The sequence below is a fragment of the Schistosoma mansoni genome, chromosome 1 (genome assembly GCF_000237925.1).
Source record: "Schistosoma mansoni strain Puerto Rico chromosome 1, complete genome".
In the NCBI taxonomy this organism is placed as follows: Eukaryota; Metazoa; Platyhelminthes; class Trematoda; order Strigeidida; family Schistosomatidae; genus Schistosoma; species Schistosoma mansoni.
The window spans coordinates 11166236-11182364 of record NC_031495.1 but is presented as its reverse complement, the minus strand read 5'-3'; the positions used below and the strand labels follow the sequence as shown (position 1 = coordinate 11182364).

The following is a 16129-nucleotide window of genomic DNA, read 5'->3' as shown; positions in this document are numbered from 1 at the left end:
ACTTCAGTATTCTCTAAATTTTTATTCCGTGGTTGAAGTCCCTATCAATATTCACTACTTTCAATCACTTTTCTATTCATCTAGTTTGTGAGTGCCGTAGAAGAATGTAATTTTCGTAAAACGTTTAATTTCAGTCTATAATGTTGACCATATTTGTGTTTATCACCTGTCATATTTGGCTACGTTACACAGAACCTATTTATAAAAGACAGTTAAGATAAATTTCAGTTTTGTTTTTGTTTTAAAACAATATACTATTCATATTATAATCCCCCCCTTTCCTATTATACTTTACCTGATAATTTTAAGTTTAAAAGAAAGGCTTAAAGATTATTTTGTTTATAAATGAAATACAGTTCCCATCTAACTTATTATTCTGTAGATTGTTTTTCATAGCTTTATCTTGTTGAAAAGGTTTTGTTTTGTTTTACTTTGGATATGATAAGTAAACAATTGTTTACTAGTAGCCTAGTCAACATTTTATTTTATTGTGTACTTTACAATATTTCCCTTATACTTTCTTTTTTTAGATGGGCCATAATGAATTATCTTCACCATCATTGATTGTCATGATTAGTTTCATATTTTATTTTCTAGTCACGAAACTAAATACAAAATATTATTAATTTCTTCATTCCTGTAAGTTTATTCAGTGGTAAACATACTGGCCTTTTCGTTATATATTTCAGATTTTAAAAGATTAATAAATATCGGGTTTTATGGAGATTTTAGTAATTTAGTAGTTGAATTCATGAGTCAGTTGAAGCTAAACCATCATAAAAAACCTGAAAGTACTAGACGGCCGTTTCGTCCTAGTATGGCACTCCTCGCGATTCAATTATTAAAATACTGAAATCTCCACAAAACCCTATTTTGATAATAATTTTATGCTTACTAGTGACTGGCTTCAAGAGGTATTTCCTGGAGTTCTAGTGAGAAGCAGTAACCAGTAGAGTTCAACCAAGTCTGTTGGGAGATATCAACTCACTGAAGACAATGGTGGACGATGGTTCAATTTTGTGGATTGATTGAAATTAGGTTGAGCGTTCACACGCGAGACTGAAAGGTCCTAGGTTCGAATCCCGATGGGAAGGATCATGGGTAAGCACTGCTGAGGAGTCACACAATAGGACGAAACGGCCGTCTAGTGCTTTCAGGTTTTCTATGGTGGTCTAGCTTCAATTGACTAATGAAGTCAACGATTATTAAGTAATTTAATAGACTAAGTGAGATTTTATTATTTGAATGAAATTTATGTTTATATTACAAACAACAACCACAGAGTAATGAGTCCAAATGAATTATACAGTGAAGTTGCATCGCTTCGCTCAATGTTTAGATTGTAGTTCTTTTGACTAAAAGAACTTGATCAGAACTGAATAGAAAGAAAGAAGAGACAGAATTTACGTTATTTTCTAGTTACTATTGTTTAGAGATTATTTATTTCAGCTGAAAGTCAATAGTTAATCAAGGACACCCATTGTAAAATTTGTCAGTAGTATAGATTCTCTGAGAAATCACTGCTTTGAACTATTTCAATTGTTTGATAATTTATCATTTTATAAATAAAATCACTTGAGATATATATTTTAGCGACTAAGAACCCTTTGTGTGAAGAATTATTTGTACTCAATTCATCAAGTTTCACCAATGTGTATCGAATTTAAGGTACTTAAGATGTCTCACTAAATATAAACACTGAAAAGTTAATTATTGGGACCATAGTTGAAAATAGAAAAAAAGAGCGACTGTTAAACTTTTGAAAACAGCTGAAATTGGTCAACTTGTTTTTTTTAATGTAGAGATGATATCTAAACTACGATTACAAGGAGATCACATTACTTACTTACTTACGCCTGTTACTCTTAATGGAGCATAGGCCGCAGACTAGAAAGAGATCACATGGTCACCGGTTATTGAATCTTACCTTGATTCCATTATACTGTTTCTTTTGCATAATCAGATGAAATTGTGATATTTATCATCGGTAAGTTATGCTATCGTCATTATTTTTGGCAACGTGATCTTTTGATCAATATGCTTAAAGAAACAAGATCTTAAGTTGTCTGAAATTTATCGAATTTTAAGATTGCTAATAGTTAAAAGAATGAAAGATTTATCTTTTTCAAAGTGAGTCGATCAATTATTCATCAATTATGCATGAAGAATTTCATGCAATGAAGTATGCAAATTCAAAATGGTTTTAAATGTTAGTTCATTTACAGTTATGAAAAGAAACAACATCATTATTATTTGTTTGAATGAAACAATAAGGATACGGTTAGACTGACATTGAAAAAGTGGTGTTTTAGCTATTGTAAAGTAGGGTTTATAAATGAAACAAGGTTAATTCCGGTTTACTTGCTATTGTTCACAATATTTACATAGGGTATCAGTTGTTATTACTTTTTAGAGATATGATGACAGTATGAATGTTAAACGAACGTGACCTAAGATTTACGGAATTCGAGGTTTGAAAATCATGTCTTACATAAATATTATCATGTCCTAACGTTGACCAATAATAAGGTTTATATATGATGATAACGAATATTTTTCACTAGTTCATTATCTTCGGTTTAAATTCTACAAGTAATCAAGTAAGACAAGAATAGATAACTATTGTAAACCAGGTTGCTCTAGACATCTATTTCTTTTTAGTATGGTTGAAGTTAGAGACATAAACTACTAAAATCTAACTCAGTGGTTCAGATATTAGGGGCTCATCATGAGACTTAAATATCCTGGGTTCAATCTCCAATGGGCTCGTGGACGAGGACTGCTAGGGAGTCCTTTACTAGTACAGAACAGCTGACTAATGCTTCTTGGACTTCAGTTGTTGTTTTGCTTAGGTCAATCCATGATGAGTACAATAAAATTGAACATGGTCCACAAACCCCTACACTGATAAGTGTAGTTTAGTGGAAATATTTCCAATCATTGATACAATTTTATAAATAGACACAATCTATCTTGAAATTTGTAATGTAACCAATGATGATAAGTACCGCCTTATTTCCCAGTTACAAAGACATTTCTCATAAGTAAAACATAGATTTCATTTAATAACAACTTTGATATTTTGTAGTTTTTATTCTAAAATTTAAAACAACAGAAAATTTGTGATTAATTCTATTTTAAGTTGCTTGATTAATTTTTATTAGAAGGGGTATATCGGTTAAGTGCTCTGGCTCGAGACTGGTAGGTCCTGGGTTCGAATCTCGCGAGGCGAGGTCGTGGATGCTGAGGAGTCCCACAATAGGACGAAACGGCCATCCAGTGTTTCCTGGTTTTCCATGGTGGTCTAGCTTCAATTGACTCACGCTTCGAACTATGATTAATTTTTAGTTAATTCAAATAAAAATGTCATTTTGTCTATAATCTTGACTTTATAATTCCATCTATTAATTAATTATTGATTTATTTGTCAATGTTAGGTTGTGTCATGACAGCAAATTTTTTTTCTAAAACCAGTTTAATGTTATACACTTTTGGAATCAAATACAATAATTTACATGTTAACAAATACAAAATTAATAACTAAGTATTTCATTTCACTTGGCATTTTTTACTTGAATCTTCCTAATGATGTTTAGGATTGTAATTGATAAGTCTCTTATTGCAGTCCTAAATATCAATCGGAAGATTCAAACAAACAATACCAAACGAATTTAAACTTCACCCCATTGCACAGGCAAGTGGCTATCAGGATTCAGTAGCTAAGTGGATGATGTGATGGCGTTTGAAGCAAACAGTACTAAGTTCGAGTCTTGGAGTAAACATCAATTCTGAGACGTAGGTATATCCAGCTGATGAGTCCCAAATAGGGCGAAACGTGCGTCCTGGATCCCACTGCTAGCCGCTATACATCTTTGCTTATAAGTATTTCAATATTAATAATCTACAGCCATGGTAAAATGATATACATCAGTCTGAGATGACGTTAGTTGAGAGACCGGGATATAAATAGAGGCACAATGCCTGGAGTTGAAAGGAAATAAACTCTGAGATAAGATTTAAACTGTCAACATTTTCTGGTTTTTCCTGTTAATGGTTATTCATTACATATGGAGTAGTGCTAGCAGCATTTACTGATCTTCAGCTTTAAAAAGATTCTACCAGTTTCTTATAATCGAAACAAATCCTATGTTTTGTACTTATTGTTATATTCATAATGCTTTTGCGCAAATAAGACTGTTGTTCTCACGATGCAATCGGTTGCATAAGTTTTCTTCCAAACAAATGTTTTCGATTTTTGAAACAGTTGAAAATAATCTTCTTCAGTACAATCAGCATGGACGAACCTTGTTTAGTTTTCAAAGGAAAATAGGTATATAAATATTTTAACAGTAAGGGGCTTGTGAAGATGATTGAGTTTTATGGTTTACACCATAAACTGAAATTAGTTGTATGACAGTTGGAAAACATGAGCGAACAGACTACTGCTTATCCCTGGTAACTGACTCTTCAACAGTACACATCCATAACTTCATTTGGGGTTAAACTAATGACATTCAAGTCTCAAATTGAGAATATACTCTTTGGATCGTTCAGTCAACATTCAGTAATTTGCATGTCTAGCTCCAATGAATTTTGGAGATTGGACAATTGTCTTTCAATAACATCTGTGGATAACTGTCTTACACCGGACATAGTTAAACAGCGCTAATCATGACTTCTTACTGAAACTCTGAGGATTATTTCTCAAAATTATTTACCGATGTGTGAATGATGTTAGATATGTAAGCCACTGAATTATGACTCAGTAGTTTGAAAAGCAAGTGATATCAACGTGACTTGAGGATTCTCAATTCAATCCCCAGCGGGGCGTGGAAAGAGATTGTTGAAGAATCTCACACTAGGGCGAAACAAATTGTCAGCGCTTCCTGGTGTTCAACAGTTGTCTAACTGCGATGCAGACCATAAGATGTGAATAATATGTTGAATAATAAAACTAAATCGTAAAAGAATTGCTTTTCACTATTCGCACTCGTAAATTGTTTGTATAATGTATGAGGTGGTATAACATTAACTAGTAATTAGATTTCATAGCTTTTCAACAGTTTTATCATTTGTTGTAAATTATTTTAAAAGATGGACTGGAGATTTTTTTATTTCACTAAGACTGGATTTCTTAATATTCTACTTGGAATAATAACTCAATCATATGATTGAATTAATAATGAACAATCAAACCATTTTATGGATAATAATGATTTACTGGTTTCCTGAGAGCTTAACATGTATTGACTGGAAATCCAGGAGCGTACTAACGAGTTAAATAAAAATAAAAATTTAAAGACTTAAAAATCTATATGCTGATTTACATAATTTATAAAAGAATGTATGCAAATAGTTATGATTTTTTCAATCTGACTAATCAATAATATCAGAATGAGGATTTTTGGAGATTGTAGTAGTTTTAATAGTTGAATCCATGAGATGATTTAAACTAGACCACCATTGAATGGACACCGACTCAGTAGTCTAGATGTTAAGCGTTCATGGGCGAGACTGGAGGTCCTGTGTTCGAGTCTCTTTGGTATGGGATGGTGAATGCTCACTTCTGAGGAGTCCCGTATTAAGACAAAACGGCCGTCCAGTACTTCCAGGTTTTCAACGGTGGTCTAATTTAGGTCGACTGATGAATTCAACTAATTATCTATAATAATGTTAACTAATTTTTGGTTAATCACATTGAACCATTTTAATGAAGAAACTTTGCTTTGACAGCAAGAAAATAATATATGCCTGTTAATTTACAAACCTAGGAACGCTAAATATCAATATTTTCTAGTGATCTCAAAACTGACAGCTAGAAAATTTATCATCCAGCAGTTGCTGAGACATTTTCCAATGTTCATTAGTCAAATGAATTTTAAAATCTACCTTTGTTTATCTGACCTCTCTAAAATTGATTTCTCCTTTGTACAGGAATACCAATGGATGAGTATCAGTAGATAAAAGAAAATTGTTGATCAAATACATTTAAAAACACGTACTTGGCTATGGATCCTAATATTTTGGGTTGAATATAAGACAAAATACTTAAATTCTTACATTTCGTATGCTTTCAAAATTGATCATCTTAATTTTTCTTATCTAAAGATAGTTCGATTCATGCATGATACTTGATTAGCTCTCAAAACAATAATAGAATTTTATAAAATTTTATACTTCAGAATTGAACTTAAACAATACATTGATAGGACAAAACCGCCGTCCAGTGCTTCCAGGTTTTCCATAATGGTATATCTTCAATTGACTCATGATCTCAACTATATAAAATTAATAAAATCTCCACAAAACCCCTTTCTATACAAGAATTCTGAGAAATTTTACTATAAATCAATGACTGCTAGTCCTTATTGTGTGATATATGTAACTATAAATTAATATTCTTAAATCATTCAAATGATCTCCATGTAAACAATTTAGGTCCTTAAAAACACCTGATTTGTTCTTCTATAGGTTAATAAGTTTTATAAATAATAAATCATATCAGTCTGATATTAACTATTCAAGGTTAGTGTAACCTTCACTATGAACAAATACTATTGGTTATAAAATGAATCTATTTGATTGGTTAGATTTATTTTTTTTGTTTTTTTTTAGAAAAAAACTATATTAGTTATCCAATTGTATTATTGCCTTGTCAATTATTGTGTATGAGGAATTATTTCAAACAAATTGTTTACGTATTATTTCATATTCATTCATAGTTTAACATTGATTCATAACTGAAAATTTATGGTAAGACATTACTTTGAAATTAATTATTACTTAATTTTATTTTTATAAGTAAGCAATTGATTTGATATTAGAAAGGGGGGGGTTTGTGGAGATTTTAGTAATTTTATATAGTTGAGATCATGAATCAATTGAAACTAGATCACCATGGAAAACTTGGAAGTACGAAATGGCCGTCCAGTGCTTCCAGGTTTTCAGTGGTGATTTAGCATTAATCGATTCATGACGTCAATCAAAACCATAATAATTTCTACAATCCCATACCATATGCTCATTAGTGACTAACTTCGTGATGAAATCCTCGGAGTTCTAGTAAGAAGCCGTGACTAATGGAGTTAATAAATTTCAGGTAGAGACAGGTATTTACCTCAGTAGAATGGAAGATGGTCTCGCAATTTCGTGGATTGGTTGAGGTTAGATATTAGCACCGTTGAATGCCGACTCAGTGGTCTGGAGGTTGAGCGTTCACGCGCGAGACTGAAAGCCCTGGGTTCTAAACCCGAGTGCGAAATCTTGAATTCTCACTGCTGAGGAGTCTCATACTAGGACGAATTGGCCGTCTAGTACTTCTAGGTTTTTAATATTGGTCTAGCATCAGTTGATTTATGATCTCAATCAAAAAATTAATCACAATATTCAACAAATGAGATCACTATTTCGCTTAATTTTATTACAATATTAGTACATAATTTTTGCTACTCAATGAACTTTAAATATGATTTAGAAGGTTTACTGATAGAAATATTTTCTATAAGTTTATGTTTGAGAAAAGACCCCATACAAAGACATAAAAATAAATAAGTCAAGACTAATTTATCACTATTTAATAAATTGACATAAACTGCCAGTTAGATATCTTTAATATCTATGCACTTATTAAGCTGAATCATTTAAAATATAGGAAAAAAATTGCACATTTCTACATTAAAGAGAAATTTATTCAGTCATTGTTGAACTGAGATTATTTTTAAAGAAAATGTTTAACCCTTAACGTTATGAATCCACTTATTATTGTTTGTTTGAATCTTCCCATGGATGCTTAGGATTGCAGCTGGTTAGTCTCTTATTGGCCATATGTGCATACTGTGCGTATTGCCTCGATATAGCCTTAATTCACAAGCACTGTAAGCAAATATGGATAGTGGCTAGCAGTGGAATCCAGGACGCTATTATTATTATATTATATTATGTGATATGTATTTGTCTACTCTGTATACGGTTAATGATAATAGAGTATGAGTAGTTTGGATTTAGTTAGTGTATATTTCTTTTTAATATGAATCGTATTTTATAAATTTCATTTCGATCTATTCCTTTCCTTACTTAACTTTAAATTGAAATATATTTGACTGTAAGTTTTGATACTATATCATAAAAGTGACTATCAGGACTCAGTATCTGAGTGGATAACGTGATGGCGTTTGAAGCGAAAGGTACTGGGTTCGAGTCCCAGAGTGAACATCAACTCTGAGATGCAGGTACATCCAGCTGACGAGTCCCAAATAGGACGAAACGCATGTCCTGAATTCCACTGCTAGCCACTATCCGTCTTTGCTATATCATAAAAGTTTTTATTAGCTTTCTTTTGAAAAAATATGTGTATTGATTTGCAAATGGTTGATCGCTGTACAGTTACCAATATCATATTTATCTAGTCCTTAAGGGTCGATCGAATGCTACTAATCAGGATGTAATATTTATCACCAATCTAAGTAACTCACGATTATAGTTACGACGTTTAGGTGTTAGATAGTTGAAGGTTGTCTTTAAGAAGCTCTGTTTGACCTGGGGTTTATAATAGTTGGCACTCGTAAATAAGTTGTAGCTGAAATCTTGAGGGAAGTGATGCTTGCGCTAGGAACCGAAACCGGATCATCCAGCTTTGTAGTCCGGAATGTTACCAGTAAGCATTTCGGACAACATATGATATCTTGAAGGATTGGAAACAATACTGAATGGGTCCTGGATTTCATTGCTAGCCACTATCTATCTTTGCTTATAAAGCTTATGACTTCAGGCAATATCGAGGCAATCCGTACAGGATGCATATATGCCAATAAGAGACTGATCAATTGCAGTCTTAAATAACAATTGAAAGATACAAGTATACAACACCAAGTGATTACTGGATGGGACTTTAATTTAATCATTCGGTATTTTATAAATAATAGTCAAGTTTCAGTTATTCACTTGGGTTTAATCTATACAAACATCGGGAAAGTTCTATGGAAACCTTCATTTGTTTTGATATATCAATTTATAAAATATCAATAAACTGTAACAAGAAAGTCTTCTATTCAAATTGCTTATCTACATCTTAGTTAGGCGTAGAAAAGAATAAATTTACACTTCAACCTTTAACAAGAATAACCTAATTTATTTGGCAAACTTATGGAAAAGTTATAAATTGAATAAATTTCAATCTGATTAGATTATTGAACTAGGCAATATAGGTATACATATATCCATATATGAGGTGAGTTAAGAAATCGATAGATCTTTATGAGCATATACAACATATTTTCATTTTTTTGTTTTTTATAGTTTGATCAGTGTTAGTTACCATTGAAGTACAATTTGTTCTGTTTCTTGTTGTTGTGGTTGTTGTTGTCGTTTTATGTCATAAGAGTAACACTTAATTGTTGATTATACATTCAACATTTTTGTTGTTGTTAAATGTTGATTTAATGCTGAAATCAACACAAATGGAGTTTGTACTTGTTTTCCTGTGTACTTATAAATTAAGGATGAGTATTTAATGGTTCTTAAAGTATCTAAGAAAATAAAAAGTAGGTAAATTGATTAAGATAAGAATTTATTTGAAGATACGTTTCATTTTATATGAATACATTATTACTTCATTTTATTTAAACACAAATATTGGTACAAAGGGTCACCAGATATATATGCGCCGCACAAATCTCATTTGATTTGTGTCAATGCTGTGATACTGACCAGGTGCCCAAACTGAAGCAAGTGGTTTCCTTAGGGGGCCACACCCTGAGCCTTTGACCTAAAGATCTGATCCACAAGGCAGTGGAGCACCGTAAGGAGATGCAGTCCCATGGTAGCCGGTGACCAACGATTGATTAATACACCATATGTTCCTTCAGGATACTGGAACCCATGTGCACCATTTGTTTGGAATTGTGGTTTTCCAACTCCCCTAGATGGACTTTCCGTGTCCACAAACCCGGTTGAAGCACCGGACATTCGCTTTTCGTCCTCTCAATTTCGTAAACAACACCCGTGGTGCGAGAATGCAGTGAGTAGGACTTCCATGACAGGGGCTATATACTAGTGGCCATGTGAGAGCATTTGGAGAGGGAGAGCGGACTCTCCACACTTTCGGCCGTACAAGGGCATTTGGGGGCATATGAATACATTAGATGTTGAATAATTAGGACCTAAGAAGCATTAGGAACTTCACGGAAGATCTTCTTTAGAATATATATATATATAATTCTTGTGATGTGTACAGTTCTTTTAAATAGTTGATTTGAAATTCAATTATCAATAAATTATTTCAACTACAGTCAATATTTTACAGAGGATAGTTTATATTCAATATCATTCAATATTATGATTTGAAAGGTTACAGCTTTCAAGCAAAAGTTTTGGAAATATGTCTTAAAGTTAATCATTATTAGGTAAATGATTATTAGAATGTCATGCTTGTTGTACTGTTTCACTTAAAGGTCACAGGTTTTATGTCATCTTAGTTGAGGATTCTCACTATAGAAGAATTTCAACAAAGAATAAAATATCTATCCAGGAACCCTTGGTTATCTATAGTTTTTCAGTTTATGACTCAGTTTATTATAGAGACTTTCAAGACTATTTTTTATACCATAGATAGTTTATTTTGCATTGATGTTCAAAGTAAAACGACTTACTATAGCTTGTTTTGGGACTGAAGGAAGTTGTTGATGAGAATTTCTTTGAAATTATACAAAATTTCTCGGAAATGACCTAAATTATGGACAATTTAAAATTGTTATGTAAATGATTTCATTGTTTACATCTATATGTATAGTGTCAGTACATCAGTCATTCATATGATGAATGATAGTAACAAAATATATAATACGTAGAAACAAATTATTCATATCTGTACATTAGGTTCTTTAATTCATACATGAATTACGCAAATTTGATCTTTATACTTTGAAAGTAACTTATTAACTTAATTGTACTGACGGATATTATAAAACTTTAAGCACTAACAAAAGAACTAATCTCTTGAAAAAACGTAACTTGTGATTTGACAATACAATTATATAAAAATAAACCAAGCAAGAGGGTAGTTTTACATTGGTTTTCAAGGGAACCAAACATTTATACTACGGCTCGAACAGAGCAACTCAATTCTGTGGCTTAACCGCTCGAGTAGCCAGAACCCCGGTGGACTATTCGCTTTATATATATACTATTTCCGATCAAAGATTGCTTCTATCAATTATGAACAGCATAAACAGATAAATTTTGAATTGTCACGCTTAAATAAGTTAAACTCACTATTATCAGCAAAAGAGATATGGATTATAAGGTATCGATGACAATAGCCCTTGAGTGTACTGAAAAGCAGTCACCAATATCAATAAATCGGTTATCCAACAAACCAATTTGGGATATGAATTGTCAGAGAAATCTGTCATAATAATGCCAAACCATAAACAATATTCATAGTGAAACTCCAGTTTTACAGAAAACCTTCAGCTGTACATAACAATATACCCTATGCTATATACATGTGGGATAGGGTATTAGGCGAGACAGTCTAGCTTAAAACAGTAAAGTTCAAACACACTTAAGACCTATTGTCTCGTGTCGGTATATGATTATTAAGCCATCGAAACCATTATTTTTTAAGAAAAAGTTGAATTCATGAGTCCATCTAAGCTAGATCATCATTGGAAACCTGTGAGTACTAGACAACCGTTTCGTCCTAGTATGTAGTATGGGACTCCTCATTAGGGCTTATCCACGATCCCACATACAGGACTCAAACTCAGGACTTTAAGTCCCATGCGCGAACGTTTAACCTCTAGACCACTAATCCAACATCCAACGGTGTTAATGCCTAACTTCAACCAGTCCATCATATTGTGTGAACATCTTCCATTGTCTTTAGTAGATAATTGCCACGAACCCGACATAGTTAAACTCCATTGATCATGACTTTTCCCTAGAACTCTGAGAATTACCTTTCAAAGCTAGTTACCATGTACTCAATAGTGACCAGTTTCGAGAGGTAATTCTTAGAGTTCTCGTGAGAAGTTGTAACCAATGAATTTATTTAATGAGTTGAAATTTGAGTACTTATTCTTTAGTTTTATAAAATCAATTTTCCCTATTCTTAATATTATGAAATATTCTATATATTGACATAGTTTAGATTGTTTAATGAAGAAGAAAAAAGGGGATAATATGTGTAATTATTGTTGTTTATAAAAATTTTATTTTATTTTTCTTTTAAATTTAACTCAATTTTTGACATTATCTAAATAAGGTTTTCCATATTTTAATAAATTGTTTATTTATCAAATCATTCAATTCACTCAGTAGGGAATATTTGTTTATTTAAATAACAAAAAATAGATTGTTTATCATTTCTATTGGTTCTTAGTTTTATTGATCAATTTCTTTTTTTGTGTGTTTTTTTTTGTATGCTTATGCACAAATTTTTCCAATTTATTTATTTAAACACATAAATATTGGTACAAAGAAGCACCAGATATACATGCGCCAATTTGTCGTAACAATGACTTCTCCTTCATAATTTTTAAGTCATTTTATGACCTAGAAACATCTAATAATCTCTTCTTCTCTCAGACTATATCAATTTTTTCCTTTGTTTATAATCATCTCTTAATTGATATTCAATTCATCTTTATGTTCTGACATTTATTTATTTATTTAAACACATAAATATTGGTACAAGGAAGCACCGGATATATATGCGCCGCACAAATCTCATTTGATTTGTGTCAATGCTGTGATACTGACCAGGTGCCCAAACTGAAGCAGGTGGTTTCCTTAGAGGGCCACACCCTGAGCCTTTGACCTAAAGATCTGATCCACAAGACAGTGGAGCACCGTAAGGAGATGCAGTCCCATGGTAGCCGGTGACCAACGATTGATTAATACACCATTTGTTCCTTCAGGATACTGGAACCCATGTGCACCATTTGTTTGGAATTGTGGTTTTCCAACTCCCCCAGATGGACTTTCCGTGTCCACAAACCCGGTTGAAGCACCGGACATTCGCTTTTCGTCCTCTCAATTTCGTAAACAACACCCGTGGTGCGAGAATGCAGTGAGTAGGACTTCCATGACAGGGGCTATATACTAGTGGCCATGTGAGAGCATTTGGAGAGGGAGAGCGGACTCTCCACACTTTCGGCCGTACCAGGGCATTTAAGGTCAAGGTATTTATTTATTTAGACACATAAATGGACATATTTTCAGTATAAGGGTTGAAATGTTTCTTTACGGTTGACTTCTGAGTTATGAATGAAATTTAAAGATTTGGAGTTTGATATATCTAAAGAGTTCCCATCACTAATAAGATGATTGTCATTAATTTTACTGACATTTCATTTGAGTCGCGATGTGAGTAATAGTGTGGTGATCTATTTGCATCCGACTAACGGGTCACAAATGAAATGGGACAGGTATCCTACATACAATTGATAGCTACAGCCTGAATTTATTAAAGCGAATTTAGTTTGTATTGGATTCAGCATCATCATAGGTGTCTCTAGTAGTATCTTACAACGCTTTAGTGAGTGACTTGTCACTTTATCCTTTATTCCTTCCATGAATGTAATGGTCATTATTTTTTCGTTAGATAAATAAAAGAAGTTAGGCATGCATATGTCGTCAACTAACTGACTAAGAGAGTGGCGAAAGTGAGCGGTTTTTCGGATTCGGTAGCTAAGTGGGTAACGTTATGGTATTTGAATCGAGGAGTACTAGGTTTGAATCTCGAAGTGATTATCATCTCTGGGATGCAGATACATCCAGCTGACGAGTCCCAAATAGAATGAAACCTGCATCCTGGATTCTACTACTAGCCACATCCCATCAATCCTGTCATAAATGGGAGAATATTGTTTGATACGTTTTAAAAATGAATACTCATTTAAAATATATTTCTCACATTAACTAACTGTTGAAGTTTGAAGAAATTATTAAAACTGGAAATAATAAAACAGTATACAAATTTCATGCTTTATATATTCTCGAATTGGCTGAGTGGCAGTCATTCACGATTCATTTGAACGACAATAAACATTGAACTCATTGACATTTTTGTACAGTAATCTTTCCTTTTATTACCCTCTAAAACCGGTCGGTTTTATTTATATGTTAAGATTAGTGAGACGAAAAGGATAACCTTTCAAAAACTTTGGAATGAATAAATTACTGATATATACATTATTGGGAATAGTTTAAACCCTTTACTAATGATAATATAAACATCATACCCGTTGCACAAGTTAGTGGTTATGTGGACTCACTAGCTCAGTGGGCAAGACGTTGAAACTTGAAGTGGACAGTACTGGGTTCGAGTGAACACCAACAATGAGATGTAGGTGCATTCATCTGTCTATGTCCAAAACATGGAAAAGTGAACGTTCTGGATAATGCTTACAACTAAAATCCATCTATTCTGTGAAACGGTTAACCTGGTCACAAAACGTTAACATTCACACCAGGGTTGACAGTCAACTTGAGTTATTACTGATTTCAAAGATTCAAAACGTCTACAGTTGAATGAATCATTAAGTGTTGGATACTTCTGTTATAGACTTAAATTTTACTTGACCAAATTAATATTTCCCTGAGTAGTTTAAAGATTGATCGAGAAGTATCTATTTTCTATGTATCATATCAAAGATCCAGTCAGAATCTTTTAATATATATGTATATATATGACATGTGTAAATGTTTAGAAATCTTTAGTTAAAAATTATATGAAATATTCTGAATCCTCATTTACACTAAGTTACTATCTAAAATAATATGAAGGAGAATGTTGACCGGCGGCCTATGCTCCATTGGGGGAAGGGTAACAAGCGTAATTAAGTAAGGAATAAATCAATAAACTAGATTAACAATTTCACCCTAAAAACTTAATTTTAAAATCCATTAATCAATTTTTTTTTAATCTCAACTAACATAAAAGAAGTCATTAAACCATTAAATGAAATATTTTTACTTATTTAGAAAACTTTTATACCAGTCTGCTTAATGAAAGTGTGAAAGTCTAGTTGAAAATGCCATTTATCTGGTATGGGAGAACAAAAAAAAAAGATATCCAATAATGTCAGTTAAAAAATTTTATTAAAATTGTGATCATCAACTGAAATCAACAGTGTTTCCTTGTTTCTTTTTTTTCTTAAATCAATATAGCATGGCTGATTAAAAGTTTTAGAAATTTATAGAACAATAGGAACTAACTAACTTTCTAACTACCTTCTTCTTCTTCTCTTTCAATCAAGCAATGATGGAGATTAGTAAAAAAAGAAAAGGGAAAACAAATCTTGTTTTTTGTAATTAAAATGTATATTCACAAAGAATAAGAATAAATATTCAACAGTTTCTATGTCATTTTAGGAACACATAAAAAGTGTAACAAATGATCCGAATTATGTAACTAAAAAAATTAAAAAAATTCACAAATATGAGATTGTATGAAATAGATTACAATTTGTAAGTTAGAATAATGTTTATTTTGAAATATAAATTTTGATATATAATTGTATAACACAATAGGACACTTTATATATAATAAGATAATCTATTAAAATAATCATTCTGAATAATTAATCATAATATATCAGAAAGGGGTTTTGTAGAGATTTTAGTAATTTTATATAGTTGAAATCATGAGTCAATTGAAGCTAGACCACCATAAAAAACCTCAAAGCACGGGACGGCCGTTTTGTCTTATTATGGTACTCCTCAGCAGTGCGCATCCACGATCCCGTCTCGCGAGATTCAAACCCAGAACTTATCGGTCTTGAGGCAAGTGCTTAGTCTCTAGGCCACTGAGTCGGCTGGTATCCAATGGTGTTAATGTCTAACTTCAACCGATCCACGAAATTGAGCAACCATTCAATAATGTCTTGAGTGAGTTGATATCTCCCAACAGACCTGATTGAACTCCACTGGTTACTGCTTCTCACTAGAACTCCAGGAAATACCTCTTGAAGCCAGTCACTAGTGAGCATATGATCATTATCGGAAGGGGGTTTTGTGAAGATTTTACTAATTTTATATAGTTAAGGAGTCCCACAATAGGAAGAAACGGCCGTCCACTGCTTCCAGGTTTTCCATCGTGGTCTAGCTTCAATTGACTCATGATTTC

The 16129-nt window shown here is 32.5% G+C and overlaps 1 non-coding gene across 1 annotated transcript; it reads left to right on the top strand.

Moving 5' to 3' along the window:
• Window positions 1-8142: 8142 nt before the first annotated feature.
• On the top strand, window positions 8143-8209 carry Smp_tRNA_01366_Gln_TTG.1.1. Its single transcript has one exon. It is a non-coding gene (tRNA).
• The last annotated feature ends 7920 nt before the right edge of the window (window positions 8210-16129 follow it).